The sequence below is a fragment of the Tyto alba genome, unplaced genomic scaffold (assembly GCF_018691265.1).
Source record: "Tyto alba isolate M040663 unplaced genomic scaffold, T.alba_DEE_v4.0 Super-Scaffold_2, whole genome shotgun sequence".
NCBI classification, from domain to species: Eukaryota; Metazoa; Chordata; class Aves; order Strigiformes; family Tytonidae; genus Tyto; species Tyto alba.
The window spans coordinates 61,633,330-61,650,326 of NW_024881282.1; the positions used below are offsets into that span (position 1 = coordinate 61,633,330).

The 16,997-nt window shown below is 36.0% G+C and overlaps 1 protein-coding gene across 1 annotated transcript in view; it reads left to right on the top strand.

The window, feature by feature from the left end:
• The window catches only part of FOXP2 (forkhead box P2), a 439,425-nt gene that overhangs the window by 135,255 nt on the left and 287,173 nt on the right, over window positions 1–16,997 (top strand). The window contains exon 3 of the mRNA XM_032998779.2: window positions 2,796–2,879. The gene's annotated coding sequence lies outside the window, so the exon portion shown is untranslated. The remainder of the gene's footprint in view (window positions 1–2,795; window positions 2,880–16,997) is intronic.

Consider the following 16,997-nt stretch of genomic DNA (forward strand, 5'->3'; position numbering starts at 1 on the left):
CTAAATCTACATTTTAATTAGTGTCAACATAACAAATTAATTAAATCACTGACCAGTGCACTTTTCCTTTCTCAAGTATTACAGAAGTTTGTGTTATTTTCTTGTTTGACTCAACTTTTAGGGACCTAAATGGGAAGTCAAAGACCAGTGGTACGCAGGTGACTTTAAATTCAGGTGTATGTTCACATGATGAGAGCGTTCCTGCCTGAGTAAACAAGACTACATTGAGCTTCCAGAATTGATTGAACTTTCATCCATTGCAACTGTATTTAAAAAAACAAATTCTGTCAGGATGGTTTTAGGACTTCGGTTGGCAAGTTCTGTGAATCTGATTGTAAACTTTTAAGGTTCAGATGGAATTCAGATGGAATTATTGGACACTGAAGACTAGAAAAAATATCTCTGTAAGCACTGTCAGTATGGGCTAAGTAAACACTGATATTAAAGATCTACCTGCTATGGTCCAAGGGATGGAACATGCTGGCTCAGGTGGAGGGAAGGTAGAGAAATGTTATTGTTAAACTGGAATAACTGGTATGTTTCAGGTCTAGGTTTTAGGATGCAAACAAAAAGCAAAACAAATGAATGTTTATAACAAAAGTACTATTATTTTTAAGAGGCAGCTGCCTTCATCTGGTGTAAACTACAGTGGAATGTAACGTAAATAAAACACAGGTCAAAAGATAAATTTGTAAAGATGAAGATTTGTACTGGTAAAAGGCAAGTTGATAGGTAAGGCCTGCCATCTGTATGTGACATATCAGTCACATCTACTGTGCAATCCTGCCCACTTTAAATATTCGTTACTGACTTCTGAAAAATTGTAGAAATCCTGATAATTCAAAAAGACCAAAGATAAAATTTTAATAATCAAGACTAACGAGTGTGGTTGTTTTCACATTAAGAATAATTACAATAAAATTTTATCATCAAATATTTTTTCTAAGAAGGCTGTATCTATCTCACCAAAATAGATCATGTTTTGATGTAAGATTTCGTATATCGTAACAATCTTGTCTTGCTTTCTAAGCTGAAGCAAAAAAACTGATTATTTGAATTGTGGGTTTTTTTTTGGCACAAAGGCATATAGAAAAGAGAAATATTGATGTTTGAGGCTTACATGTAAACATCTGTCAACAAACGTGTTTTTGAAGAAATAAACATAAGGTGTATTTCTGTCTAGACTTCAGGTGCACAAGAAACTTTAAAGGTTTAGAGGCACAGCTACAGCTTCAGTCTTCTAATAGGAAATGGCAGAGCAAGGTGAATGCTTCTCTCTCAGTTGGTTGGACATTTTCATCCTGCATCCAAGGTGACCACATGACTATCAAGCAAAGTTGCATTGACACATAGTTTACTTTCCAACAACTTTTAAAGAATCGCCACCCACCTTCACCTCTTCATATTTGCCTTAGGATTCTTACCTGGTTTTAACATTTTCTTCTTTTTTCTCTTTGTATTAAGAGCTCATAAGATTTCCTTCTCATTTCCCAGTGCTGTCTTACTGTGCAGGGGTTTCATGTAGTGTTTATTCCTCCAGCCTGTCATTCTTTGCTCTTCCTTCTTCACTTGCTCTACTACAGAGGCTGCCAGGTAGCTTTCAGTTTTCTAGGAACTTCGACCTTCCCAGCAGGTTTTGTTACACTCTACAAACAAAGGGAGAAGTTAGAACTGCAGCTCTTTTAAATGTCCAAACATCTTGTAGCAAAGTGTGTATTAATAATGCCAGTTGGAACACAGATTTTTTTTTTTAAACTGTGGGAAAGCAGTCTTTTCTTTATAAAATTCTACATTCATTTTACTCTTCAGTCTGCTTCTGTCTGACCTTGTCAGCAAGGGAGAATTGCCAAGAGGCACCATCGAGAGGCTGGTAGGATCAACTTCAGAAGTGGCAGTTTCAGGCATTAAGGCTATGTCTCTATTAGTAAATTAAACAATGCTTGAAAATATTTCCAGGTCTCTACCACTGTTTTGGTCTTTGCAAACTACCATTGTTCCAGAAAATTACCAGACATTTATTTGACCACCTCTGTTAGACAATTTGAATGCAGCCCCTCTCTTTCAGAGCATATACGGATATACTATCATAGATGCAGGATTATTTGTGCCAGTTGATTTCAGCAAAGGGAAATGTGCTCAGGCATAGATGTAATCTAAATAGACTTCATATGGACCTGCATGGTCTTTATTTCTTCTGCCTTGCCCAACAGTCTTCCTTCGGTGCAGTCTTGAAGTCTCAGCCTCAGAGCTGATTTTTTCTTTTTACTTGTCCTTTCATCCTTCCTAAAATGCATATAGATATAAATTTCATTGGCCTTCTGTCTCCCAGCTTCTCTTCCTTCCTTTGGGTGACCCTGTGATCTTACTGGTAGTGATACTGTGTGCCGTTCTCTGGAGCAAATTATGTCAGGGAAGCCTCCCTCCTGTTTGCCTTTAGGTACTTCAACAATAAAAATAGAATAAAAAAAAAATAAGGCTAGACTGAGTGATGTCTTAACTGTCCCTCTACCGCAAGGTAGAAACTTGATGGACAATTGTATGTCTTTGTGAACTTCATTTAAGCTGACTACTTGTTAAGAGAATCTCTCTTTCAACTTAATTGGTCTTTCAACCAAAATGTTTATGTTGAAATAGAAAAATTAAAAACTACAATTCCTTCCTTTTTCTTTCAGTATACTTAGGAATCAACTTAAGCACATCTGGAACTAATTGGAGGGTGTGATAAAGCCAAATTATATTTTGCTTTCATGAAATGTTGTCTAAATAGCTGTAAACATTTCTCTTTGTCTTGTCAGGATGGTGGTACTGGAATTGATTCTGGACATCACTTCAGTTCAAGGTTGAAGTTAAAAGGTGTTTTTGAGGCTTAGAAGAAGCAGGTGAGTACACGTCAAGCATCACAAAACTTTGAGTATTATTTTTCTCAACTTTCTTTTGTTCTGGAATTGCTGTTCTTGCTTATCAGTCCATATTCAAATATCTGATCTCTGCTTCCTCTGATTCACTGGGATGTGTGACTGCTTGAATTATGACTAGATAGCAGAGAATATTTAAGTCATGTAGGTTTTCCCTACATGCTTTTTCAGCACCTGCCAAAAAAGTACATGGAAACATGGTTCTCTCAGCAAGGTCTCTGTAATTCTGGAGTTAAGTTTCACTGTGTAGTTTCATTACATCAGCTGCATTAGGAGTATGTTATTTAAGCTAATTTGGTTAGGTAATTCTTTCAGGCTATATTTATATAAATATTTTTTGTAATACTTTAAAATTTTAAAAGGCAAGATTAAATAGTAATAAATTGCTGAGTATGGATATTCCTAGTTTCATAAAACTGGGATAACCTCTATTCCATTGGTAATCAGGAATATTCCATGATGTCAAGGACCATGCCTGGAATTGGCACGCTTGCACTGAACACCTTGCTTTGCTCCAGACCTTCACAGCTACCTTGAGTGAATCATGTACAACTGGTTATCAATTTTTTTACCTTAAAGAAATCTGGAAAAGGACATTCTGAAGGCATTAGCGTAAGATGAGAGTTTAGCCCTCACATCTATTTCAGATTTTTCATACTTGCTGTTGCAATAAAGAATTAATCTACAGGTTGATTTGTTGCAATTGTTCACATTTTGCTTTTCCTAGAGGGGTAGAAAATATCTTGAGAATATTTCCAGATTTGATCAAATTCAGACTTTTAGGCAATGTTTTATGTATAAATTGCAAAATATGCCCAACTGGTGCTTGATACTAAATCTTAAAGATGCAGATTTCAACACAGTGCAACAAAGTCACTATAAAAGAACCAGGCCCAATTTCTTCTATGTACACCCCTGTTTCTGATGTAAATATGTATTGTTTCCCAGTATGCCATGTGCTGTAACTGCTGAGGTATTACAAAATACTTAGATATCAGAAAGGCAAGGAAAAAAAGTAGTTCCAGAGGAGTTAATGATGGTGAGAGTAATTAGTGCTGAAAATCTGTTTATAACAAGTCTTCTAAAGTTTCACCCTCTGGGAGGAAGCACAGACCTTTTTAACCTAATTCAAAGCAGTGCAAAACAAGACCGTCCTGGTATGTGTTTCACTGTGACTGTCTTTACCCACCGGGCAATAAGAAAGGAAAATTCCATTCTTCCAGCTTAACTTCACCTTTTACCAAGAACTTGAGGCAGTGGCCTGAAGAGTACGGTATGAATATGGTGAAGCCATAAAAAGAAGAAAAGATACAATATTAGCTTTAGCAATGTTGTAAATCAAAGGATATACAGCACTATACAGGGAAACTAGTTACTGGCATCATATATAAATTTGTGTACAGCTGTATGTTAGTATGTAGTAATGTACTTGCAAAACTGGTTTTTCTTACATTACCCAACAGATAAAGCACTAAAAAAGGTCAGATTCTTCGCTTTCTAGGTAGCAGTGGAAATATGACTGGATTTCTGTCACATATTTATATACCTGACTGAAGGTGCAACTTCTTCATAATAATACTAGTTTTACATAGAGAGTTTCAGTATTTTGGAGAACTGATTGGTTTGGTAGAAAATGTGTAGTAACTGAAAGCTGGTGAGCCAGCAAGAGGTTTTTATTTTTTAAAGGATATTTTTTTCTGGAAATTTACTATGTTCTGTATGAAATAATGTCAGAAATGCAGTAATACTGACTTGTGCATCTATAATAGTTTGGCAGCATCATTTTATTGAATTCCAGTATGTCTGGAACTTAAGGCGTATGGAGGAAAGTAACTGTTACTCTGTTTCCTCCATTATTTTCTTCCATAACTTTAAGTTAAATAGAATCTATAAATATGCTTTCTGTAAAGAAAGCCAAAATCTTTTTGGCCTTTTTAGCACTGGTCTATATTTCTTGCAGTATGTGAAAGTGGAGAGGGAATGTTTTCGTAGTCCATGAGGAAATAGTAAATTCTGAATGCTAGTTTTTCAGTATGTCATTTAGAGTTGATAGTTTTTTATGACAGGACACAGTGTCTTTACACTGATTGAAAACTGGGATTCAGTCATAAAAATAGTGATAGAAATAGATAAAAATAAAACTGCATTCATGAGTACATTTTTAATTAACAGACTGAAAAGTTCTGTTTGATTTCTGTCCTGTCTCTCAATAGACCACTTAACTGTTTAGAAGTAGGTTTTAGAAAACTGAATTAGTGTTGGAAAAACTGAAACCAAGACAAAAATCCATATTGGAAAAATGTGAAAGCAGAGAAAAAATGTTCCAATTTTGGACTAATGGCTCAAATGGACACTTTTGGGGATATTAGTGGTACACTTACATCTGGAATTTTTGAATGAATTAGGCTTTCGAAAAAAAACTAAGGAAGTTTTCTAACTATGAATATTTCCTGTGTTAGTGAAAAGTAGTTGTGGTATTAATTATTGTGAAATTAATCTAGCTCTTCTGTCCTATATTGGTAATTTGTGGAAGAGGAGACATTGCACTCATTCCAGTTTCTTCCTGGTACTACAGGTCTTTAAACAGCACAGTTCATGTACACGTGTTGTATATGTATGCATTTTGTATACCTACCAAATATTCAGTCTTGATCTATATATATCTCCATATAAGTAGTTTGCACAGGGTGAACATAATCATTTTGTTAGATAAGTACAAAAGTACATCTCATATAGTTATCTTGCAGCTGAACTGGAACTATCTCAAGAGTTATGTAAGGACCCATTGCTGGTGATTATGTTGATGACTGACATGTGAAATATTTGATGTACATGTCATTCTATCAGCTGGATACTGAATTGGCATTAACTTTGTCCATGAAGAAGGCCAACTCTTCCACATGACTGGTCATAAGACAAATAAGTTTTGATACTGCTGTAGGTGAAGGGTGGGAGGATATATAGATTAATGCTGGGAGGAAAATATGGTATCCACTTTCCAAGAAGTAGTTGGATGGGGATTGATGGGCTTTGTCTTCCATCTGGTTTCCACCGTGAAGAGTCTGAAACATAAAAAGCACTTTACATTTTAATAGACTTGTATTAGAACAGAGACACTGTTTATTGTAGAATTCTGAGTTATCTTTCCAGGGTGATTGTGAATATCTGTAAATTACTGATTTGGGAGAAACTGAAGGCAACTTTTGTCAAAAAGTAGTTTACATTGATAGAATTGAATTTGTGGCCTGGAACTATGATATAGTAAATTTTTGCTACGATTAAACAAAGTATCAAACTACAGATTCAAACTGGCCAGCTTTTCAATTCAGCTGAACATTAAGTACAGTCTTAATGGTCTGATTTGCAAGGAAGAGCACTATTACAATAATCTGCTTTTTACAGCTCATATCAAATATGAACTTGCATCACTTAGTATAAAGTTTGTGCTTTGAGAGATAATTTTGAACCATCTAGGAGTGATGCCCCACATTTGTTGGAATTAGTCCTTAATGATACTGTCTTCAGAAGTGAGTTACTGCTCAAACACACTGATTGTTTTGTGGTTTCTAGCATAGAAATTTCTAAGGAAAAGTGTCATGGTTTGGACCTGGTCAGCATCCCACCACCACGCAGCCACTCTCTCTCCCTTCTCTTCTGGCAATGAGAAGGGACAGAGAGCCAGGCTTGCGGATCGAGATAGGACTGGGATGGGGAAAAATTCCCCTTTATGATCACGAGCAAAAGGCAGACTTATTAGGGGAACTAAAAAAAGAACATACATTTATTACAGACACTAACAACACTTAACAGAGTAGGACAGTGAGAAGCATTGCCACATCTTGAGAACACCTTCCCCCCACCCCTCCCTTCTTCCCAGGCTCAGCTCTGCTCCCGATATCTCTACCTCCTCCCCCAGCAGTGCAGGGGCAGGGAATGGGGGGTGCAGTCAGCGCTGCCACTTCCTTTATCTTCGGTGAGGGGAGTGTCTGGAACTTGTTCCTCCTGCTCCATCGTGGTCCCCCTCTCACAGGAGACAGTCCTCCACAAACTTTCTTCAACATCAGTTCCTCCCACGGGCCACAACGTTCCCCACACTGCTCACTAACTTCCTCCGACTGGATTCCCTCCCACGGCTGCAGCCCTTCCCGAGCTGCTCCGGCGTGGGACACCCCCGCATGCTGCAATCCTCCCAGCACTGAATTACAGCAGTGGGTCTACCTTTTCCCACAAGACCCCGGCCTTCTTTGAGCACAGCACCTTGATGAATCAGGCGCAAGCCACAGGCCATAAATCAGTGTCTGCTCCACCGTAGATCTTCATGGGTGGCGGGGGGTGGGGGTGTCCACCCTGCCGTCTCACCACAGGATACAGGGGGGTCTCTGCTCCAGCACACGTCCCCTCTCCTTTCTTCTTCTGTTCCTCCGCTGACCTTGGTGTTCATGCAGCTGCAGCGACTCCTCCTCACAAGTTCCACTGCCCATCACCACGTCCCTTCTTAAATACGTTATCGCAGAGGCGCAGCTGATTGGCACAATTTCCCAAACAGAAGTGGAGCTGACTTGGAGCTGGGGGAGCTTCGAGAAGCTTCTCACAGGGGGCCGCCCCGATAGCCCCCTCCCCTGCCACCAAAAAAACTCCACCACTCACTCAACCCAGGACAAAAAGCTAGTTGAAAACTCATGTTTTTTCAAGTAATTGTATGAAATGAGGAGAGATGTGCATCTTAATAATTTTACGATTCTTTTTTCTGTGTGACATGAATGAGAGAGGTGACAACTCTTAATTTTTAACTGAACTGAATACAAGTTTCTAAGTGTGGTCTGCTTGAGAACAGAGGACCATTACTGTAGTTGTCATGTAAAATAAAGTTGGAGTCTGAAGCTTCTTTTTTGCTGTCAGCTTTATTAAGGAGCTACTGGTGTGTTGAACTAGGCACACGCATTATATAAGCAGTGTATGGTAGTGTCTAGGGAGAATTTGCTCTCTCTTCACTGCTGCTTTATTAGGTCTTGCTCACTCACTGTTGCCCTGTCTTACTCTGGCTTTCTGGCTGCAGCTCACAGCACAGTGGGTCTAATGTAGATTGACGCCTTTGGCAGAGGACTGATTGAAACTTGTGTCTCATAGTTGCTAATGCTCACTCAACCATTTTATTGAAGATAAAGTAAATAAAATAGATTGCCATATGAGAATTCTCTGAAATCAAATGGAATAATTTGACAGGTTTAAGCCCATGAAAAAGCCAAAGCATTGAAACAGATGGGAATACTTTTTATGCACAATATACCAGGAAAAGGTGTCTGCTGGCTTGATGTTAAACTGTTAATGACTTTTACTAAAACGGTAATTGTTGAAAATATTTTCATCCTTTCCAGTGGAATTTCCATTGGTGTTTAAATAGTTACTTCTCTCAAACAAAGGGATTTTTTTTTTTTAATTTAAGAGTAATGGATATACTGATTTTATTTTGTTACTGCTTCTGATTCTTTAAGAGACTGGTGATTGATAACCACTCTCTTAAAATTTAATTTAAAAAAATAATAGAGATTAACTGAGAGTGAGTTTATTATTTGAGAAAATAATTCTGTGAAATAATTCAAAATAGATTGTTACTTTTATAAATTTTTAATAATCACTAAGTGACGTAATTTTGAATACTACAAGTTGCTAAAATAAGCCCTGACATTTCCAAAAGTATGTGTGATACAGTAAACGAAAAAATATGAACTGCTAAAGCTGTTGTGACAAACTGTTTAGATTAATGGTCAACAAACCCCAAATGTTCTGCACAACACTGTTACAAAGAGGTGCTGTAGATGAGCAGTGTACTATGTCCATGTTATTTCTAGAACTAAGATAATACATAATAATAAGCGGGTTAAGATGCAACAGATAACATGTGCTTCTTATTCTTTTATCTGGATAACAATGAGAATTTGTCCTTTTAGTCACACTAGTGGGTCCCTACTTACCAGTTGGACCACTTCTAGAAAGCAAGAGACCTGTGTTTTAGTTTAGTACAATTTTTGTCAAACTCACTTAGAGTTAATAAAGGAAATAAATATAAAATACGTTAAAAATATATGAACAGAGTTTGCAGATGCAGCCTCAATTTTCCACCTTGAAAACAGTAATTTAAATAATAAATATATTAATTTTGCTCTTTATGGTTAAACAAAATCCGTTCTTTTTTTGGTGATAGGTATTGATTATATTTTATTTTTTAAAGTTAAGAAATTTATTATAACATACTGTGCCATTGCTTCTTAATGACGGGATGCTTGTGAGATTTCATGAATATTGTTTTTGAAGTAAATTATGAATGAGCTATTTGAAAATGACTTGCAGGAGTGAGTTCACAGACTGGAAAAACATAGTAAGCACAGATTTCCAGGTTGACTGTTAGCCAGAATACACAGCTAGTTGTGCTGATGTGTACAGTGGCAGGGACAGTGCTGGTCAAAATCATATTTCCAATATGATTGTGAATAAATCTAAGAAATGTGAATGATCTTCTCAGTTTTTCCCATGCTGGTCATATTTTTAAGAGGGAAAATTTCTCTGTTGTGCTTATAATGCAGAGCACTGGCACCAGGTATGCTCTGGAGAGGTCTTTTCTGTTGTTGCCATGCTGATGACTGTGTGTGGCCAAGCTCTTAATGTTCTCACAGCAGTTCCAGACTTAAAATTTCAACACTTAAACAGCAAAATTTAGTGACTCTGATGCCATCAAGATAGGACTTCCCATCCTCCTGCAGGAAGTCTCTTTTTATTCATTCTATGGTGCCCTTTCTGTTCATGCAGTAGGATAGAAGGATCATCAACGGCTCGGTCTTTCTCTGGGAGGGACTAGAGGAAGACACAACTTGGCCACAAATCCCTGTTTTAACACTTGTTTTCCTTTTCTGCTTTCTATGAAACTATGTTCTTAGAAAGTATTGTCTTTCGGAGGAGGCAACAGAGAACATTAGTTTAATTAGATTTTAATTATATACAAAGAATTGTGCTGTTTTTTACCCTGGTAGGAGATCCAAGACAAATAAACACTGCTCATTTCTGTGTTGTGAAGTGTTTTCTATGTCTATATCTGTGTTGTGAAGTGTTTTCTATGTCTCAAAGGTTTTTCTAGTTAATTTGGAAAGCCATTAAGAAGTACCACAGTTTTTGAAAGAAAAAGCTGAGACTTGTGAGTGCTCCAACATAGATTGATTTAGATAGAGTAAAAGCTAGTTTTATCACGAGAAATAGAAACCTCAACAGTGGTTTACTTTGGATTTCTGTAAAACTTAAGGAAACCAAATGTGGTTTCCTGTATTTCTCAGAACAACTTATTTTTGATGTTTTTTTTTCAGCATGATCTCTTATTTGACCATATCTGAAGTAATTCTGAAAGACTGAATTTCATGTTACTGTTTCCCAGTAGCACAGTGAAAGAAATTATCTGTGGTTTTGGGATGCTTTTGAAGTTACCTCATCCAAAAATCAGTCCATAGTAAATGTGATTAACTAGCTATTTAAAATCCTTATTTAAAAAAAAAAAAAAAATGTAGGCAATAAATAAAGCCATTCAGTACAAATGACTACATATGGAAGAAATAACAGCAGATCTAATACCTGAAAATAAATGGGATCTTGAAAATGGAATAGATGTTTATTTGATTGCTTTGAGAGTTAACCTCCCTAAAAAGCTGATTTTGAATGAATTTTGTATTTGTAAATGGTGCTTGTTAACTGTCTTGGGGAGTGATTTCTTCTCTCTGAAAAATGCATAATGGGATCTAGCAAAGAAAGAAGTAATGATTTTTTTTTGTTGTGGGTACTGTCATCTAACAACTGGACAAAGATCACTATCCCTTAGGAATTGGACCTCAGAAATTTTAATGTAGTCTGTAAAATAGCTGTTCGGCGGTAATTATTGTCAGTCACAGCCTACAGAAGATAGGTAGGGCTTTACTGGTTCTTTGATGGGAAGAACCATGCTTAACTGCATCAGATATTTTTACAAAATACAAATGTTCAGTTTAATTTTTGAAGGAAATTCTACTGGTTTTTTTATGAGCTTGAGTCTTCTAGAGAAGCAAAATAGGCCGTGTTTTGGTTGATAGGGTGGTTCTGGTCCTAGATCCAAATATATGCATATAGATTTGATTATTTATATGAAGATTCCATAAAGTATGAGAGATCAGGTAAAGGTTTTGCAAAAGAAAATATCAAGCATATAATCTTACACTGCAATGTTACAACCGCTTGCTTCTGCAGTTTAAAGAATATACGGTGGCTTCTCAAGAATAGGGTGTAGGATATAGTACATTAGCATATACAAAATAGAAATTTAATTCTAGAATTTATATACTTCAGTTAAGTATAGTTTTATAGGCAACTACACTAATGGGAAATGGACTATAATTTTAATTCAGTTCTGTTATACTTGAAGGAGAAACTGAATTAAATTTTGTTTTAGATCTCTTGAAATACATGTAGATGTTCCCGTGCTTCTGTAATTGAATTTGCAGCCTAATATCATTCTGTATTATTTCAGTGAAGTTAACTACTAATAATTTCAAACTAGAGCAGATGGATAGTGTGATATGACAAAGATGTATGACCTCATGTCTTAAATGTTTTGCAACTAGTTTGAAACTAGTATTTATTATCTGAATAGTACAAACTGCAATCAAGTTGGTGAATATATAGCTCTCTTCCTTTTAATATGGAAACTTTCTTACATGGCCACCTGCCGTTAGTTTTTACATTGTTCTCTGTTTGCTGTAAGATATATATTCATGACATAATACAAATCCAGTTCTCTCTTTCCATCACTTATTAAAGAATTAATAACACAGGCAAAATTTCTACTCAACCCAGTCAAAGGCTTTTACTTTAGTTTTAGGTAAGTGTAGTTCTTCTCGAATTTGATTGTTACTACTACTCATTTAAAAGAATAAGTTCACAGTTTTTAGTCTTTTCATCATTATTCTATCAAAACTTCTAAACTGGAATTTTGCCTCAGACCAGTTTCTCTACTGATTAAGTGGACTATATGAATGACAGTATGATTATTTATATTATTTTTACAAATGAGGCTGAAATGTTGAACTGAATTACTGAAATGAGTGGAAAACCATTTAAAGGTTTCTCTTGTGACAGAATCATTTTGCATTTACCTTTTGAGCCATAATGTTATAACAACAGTGGAAGGTAAGCATGCCCATTTGTAAATCTTTCTTCTTCTCTGTAGAAGTATTAGACTCATCGTTATCGATAATCCTTTTAATAACCAAAGCACATAATTATTTAATGAACAAAGTGGTGCAGTTCTAGGTATCTTTGCCCTCTTTCAGAAATTCATTATTGCTTCTACACCAGAACTTGTGTTTGCTTGCTTTCTTCTTTCTCTTCTTCGACCTGTCCCTTTGAAAAAGGAAAATGGAAATGAATGTGGTGAGGAACCCCAGCTGATGCAGTGGAAAATCCATAACAGTTCAAACCATGCTACTTGGCTTTGGAGGAAAGTTATGCAGGAGTGCTCGTATGGTTGTTTTGCCATCCCCTGAGTGGCAGCAGGCAGCTCTGGCATTGGGAATGTAACAAACAGTGGGGGAAGGAGGGAGAGGGCAGGAGCATCCTTAACTGCTGCAGCTGTTTGCTAAGTGAGCATATGTTGAAGCCCTTGAGCCTCCACAAAACATCTTTTCACAGGTCAGTGCTTAAATCACATGCATAATACTCTCCTAAAATAAGTTTGATCTGAGCACCTGTTTATTTGCTTTTCTAAGGGAAGGTATTCAACTGTGGAAGTGCCATGATGATTTACTCTCCATTATAAAAGATAATGGAATACTCCAGTTAGTTGCAGTGAAATAACATTTTTTCCCCAAAATTTTGCATGTTGAACTTTAAGAAAAATGGGTATTTGCTCTTTCTCTATCTCTCAAAGATTTGCTGAATGCTGTGCTTTTAGACTATATGAGAAATGGAGATCTGAGGAAGTATTAATGTTACTACAATCTTACCCTTTCTATTCTTTTAATTTTGCAATTCAGAAATATTTTTAGTTCAAGGTATTTTAAATTTATTTGATTTATTAGGCCTGAAAAAGCTGTATGTTGGATTGATTGAATGTATTTGATAGGGCAGTGTTTTGAAGTCATTACATTATGAACTTGAATACCCTGTCCAATACTTAAAAGATCCCAGAAGATAGAGCATGTGATTTAATTACCTCTTTTTCATTTTGCGAACTTGACCTCTGTTCCCAGCCTTGAGACAAAGAAAGACAAAGTACTGTGAGCAACTAGCAGTTGATATTAAGAAAGTATCTCCCACATCTCTCTCACGTCCCATAGTAACAGCCAGTCCGCAGCATGGATGCGGGACTTCACCAGAAAAATTCTGCCCTTCAGCTGGCAAATTCATCTGCTGCCTTGCTTCTTTAGATGTGTTGTAAAAATCCTCTCTCTTTCAGCTTCTGCCCAGAAACCTCTCTTTTCTGGGTTAGTTCTGTCTGTGCAGAAGTACCTGGGGCAACACAAGGACACTGGCCTCAGTAGGCTAAGGATGGGTTTTGAGAGTGGCCAGTTTGCTTTTCTGCAAGACAGAACTGTAATATACATACAGGCTGTTACTGATCGTGTTTAGTTATTTCAGATTTTGGTTGCGTGTTTGTGGGATTGTATGTTTGTAAAAGTTGACCGAATCTGTCCCAGTTTGTTTTTGAGAAAGATGTTGGATGTTTTCTTCACAAGGTAATACAGATTTATTTGTTTTCTGGGAAAATAGCTAAAGGAAAATCCTAAGACTTCTTTATTATTTGGGATCTGAGTCCATTTAGGCAGTGAATTCTGATGATAGTTTGCATGAAGGTGGAGGGATTTATTCTTTCTGACAGTGAAGGCCTAGATTCATAACAAGCCATAAGGTTATGCCGAAGTCGTATGGAAATAGGTACTGTCTTTTCTAGGAACCCCAGGTGTGACAGATATTGGAAAGAAACTTTTAGCCATTGAGACAAGTGATTTTTGCATTATTGACAGTCTGTAGTAAAAAACATCTTTGCTGCATGTTTTGACTGCCTTTGCAGCTGCCAGATTTACAGGCAAAATAAAAAGCTGCTCGTGAAATTGCAGTTGTAGGTGACTATTAAATACTTAGGATTTGTTTCTAGTCTCAGATATTTAAGTTATTACTATATGTTAATAGATAAAATGTTCAAATTAATGTGTAAGGTGCTGAACACTGATAGTGACTTCAAACTGTTGAAATGGCATGTACTCGTCCTCTAATAAACAATCAGATTTCGATAACTATACAGGACGTTATCAAGTAGATTTATTTTAACTACTTGGTGCTTTGGTATATTTTAGATTTGCTTTATGTGCTGCTCATTTCCCTCAACCCAATAACAGTGCTAGTTATTTGCACTATACTGGTAAGTGGCTACTTGTCTGAAAGCTTAACAGTTAAGATTATAATAGGACTGTAGGATGAAAGGACAATTTCTCTGTGTATTCAAATTATTTAATAATATAGGAATGAAAAGTATGGTGTTTAATTATTTGGTTTTGCCATGTAATATTAGTTACTGTTAAATATGAGTTTTGTATTGCTAGTAGAAGAATTAAAAACAATGGCAAAAAAATAGGTTTGATCTCATTTGATGTTTCTGACGTTTCAGTCAGTTAAAAGGTTTGTAAGACATTTAATTACTGAATGGTATGATCATTATTCATCTCATCATTTGATATATAACGTCAAGTGAATTGCCTCCCTGGAGTGCAGTGTGTTTCACAGATCAATAGATTTAGTAGGAGCTTGAAGGAGAGCTTTATACATTCATAGAAAAGAAGGGAAAGTATATCTTCCTTGTAAAATGGCTTATGTAGTTATTCTATGAGCTTTACAGAGTTATTGTTTTATTTACATCTCCGAAATAAAAAAATCCAGTAACACAAAGGCATTTATTAAAATACTTTACACCTCTTTATTGAAATTAAAAAATATTGCTTGTATCTTACTCTGTGTCATAAAGTAGGTTTAAAAGTCTGTCCTGAACAGCTTAATTCAAAACTATTAAAATAATTATACTTATTAGAACAGGTTTTTTACATTGACACAGCACAACAAACATAGTATGACAAAAGGCTGTCTAAATACACTACATGTGATTGCTTAAACTATTCACATTTTGTTTTTCTGCATTTCTAAATAGCTATGGTTAGTTTTAACTGATTTGGGTTGCTGGGTTCTTTTTGTTTTTTTTTTTTTTTTTCCACTCATTGTGTCAAGGATATTTATGCATGCTTCAAGACAAAAAGATAAAGCTTGTCCCTAATTGGATAAATTAATACCTATGCATTTATAAAAATTTCTTCTTTTTTTTTTTAATTAATTGCATAAAGGTTTATTACATATAGGATACTTCATGTTTGCTTCGTTCTTTTCTGGGTGTATTATATTACTCTTATCCAATATAGATGAGCCATCATATAACACCAGTTATTTGAGCACTCCTGTCTGATCTCTTACCCTTGATAGAAGGGTTTTCCAAATGACTGCAAAAAACTTCTAGAAGAGTTCAGGCACTAGTATTTGTTGCTCTTTTTTTTCTGTAAGCTTTACATGCTTGATTTTCTCTCTTGACTGGATAGCTTTCTACTTTAAAAGTAAGACAATAAAAACATATTTCTTCTGTAACTCTTTTATTAATGAAGGTAAGCTTTCTGATTTAAACTTATGCCTTATTGTTGGTTCTTGCATCAGCCAGGCACTGAGGAAACGGTAGTTCAGCTACACAAATCCTCCTGGCTGTGGGACAGAAGTAACATTTACTTGAAAATTCTACTTCCTTATTCATCTGTCACTTATAACCCATCATCTACTCAAAGATTAATTTGAATTGTGAACAATATGTAAGCTTCCTTAATCCCTTGCTCTTGTCCCTTTTCTTGAGCTGCTGTACTGTGATGGAAAGGCCATAATTCTGAAGCTTCTTATTCCTCAGGCCTACCTAAAGCAACTCTCATCGGGAGCCGATTGATGTTTCAGCAAGGAAATTCTTACCTGGTTTTGAGAACAACCTGGAAAAATTGTCAGGAGGCTTTCACACTCTTAGATGTTCACTGTGTGGAATTCTTGTAAATGTAAAATGTAATTTGTCTGGGCTCTTTGCACCAGTATTGTTGAAGGTCAGATGAAGTTGTGTGAAGTACAGGAAATGTTTTTGAGATTTCATTCCTTTCTTTGTACTTGCAGCATTTTTCACCAAATTAGCAAATCAAATAATGCCAGTTTCATTAATAACTAGGATAACTGGGAAATATACTGCATTCCTCTTTTTACTTATTTTGTGAATGACCCCTACTGTCACTGTTGCTTTACCACTTCCTTGAGTTTGTTTCAGGAAAAATACTAATTTAATAGATTCCTCTCTGCTGATGATGCAAATGCTGGTTATTCAGACTGTCTCTGTTAGGGGCTAGAATTTTAAAAGAAATGAAGGAAATCTGCAGGTTTTTCTGCTGAAGTTGGACGTTCAAAGACCTTTTTGTCAAGAGGATCACCTAAGCATGATTAGAATAATTAATACTGAAGTTTTCTAGAAACATCAATTCTTTTGATGATATATTCACCTGTGGCTTGATTTGACAAAGTTAGAACCATCAGGACTCAATCTAGAAATATGTACATTTAATTTTAATCCCATGAATAGATCTTGGGCTGAAATGTGATATATACTTAACACCCTTTAGGACTGTATATATCAATAGTCAACTCTTCCAAGACATTCTTAAAGTTACAGCAGTATTAATTTGTTGGCGTTTGCATTTATTAACCTATACATTTACTGCTTAGCAGTAGATAGCCTAATGTAATATGTATTTGAAGTGCAAAGTCCATTTTGGATGAAAAATTATAGAACTATTTATTTTTGGCATCATGTCTGTCATCATTTGGTAGGTGCTGTAGATACTAAGGTAAAGGATTCATCAGTAACAAAGTACAGCAGCACTCGAACACGGTGTTCTGGGTCCCACAATTTAAGAATGTGTGAATACATCCAGAGGAGGGCAACAAAGCTGGTGA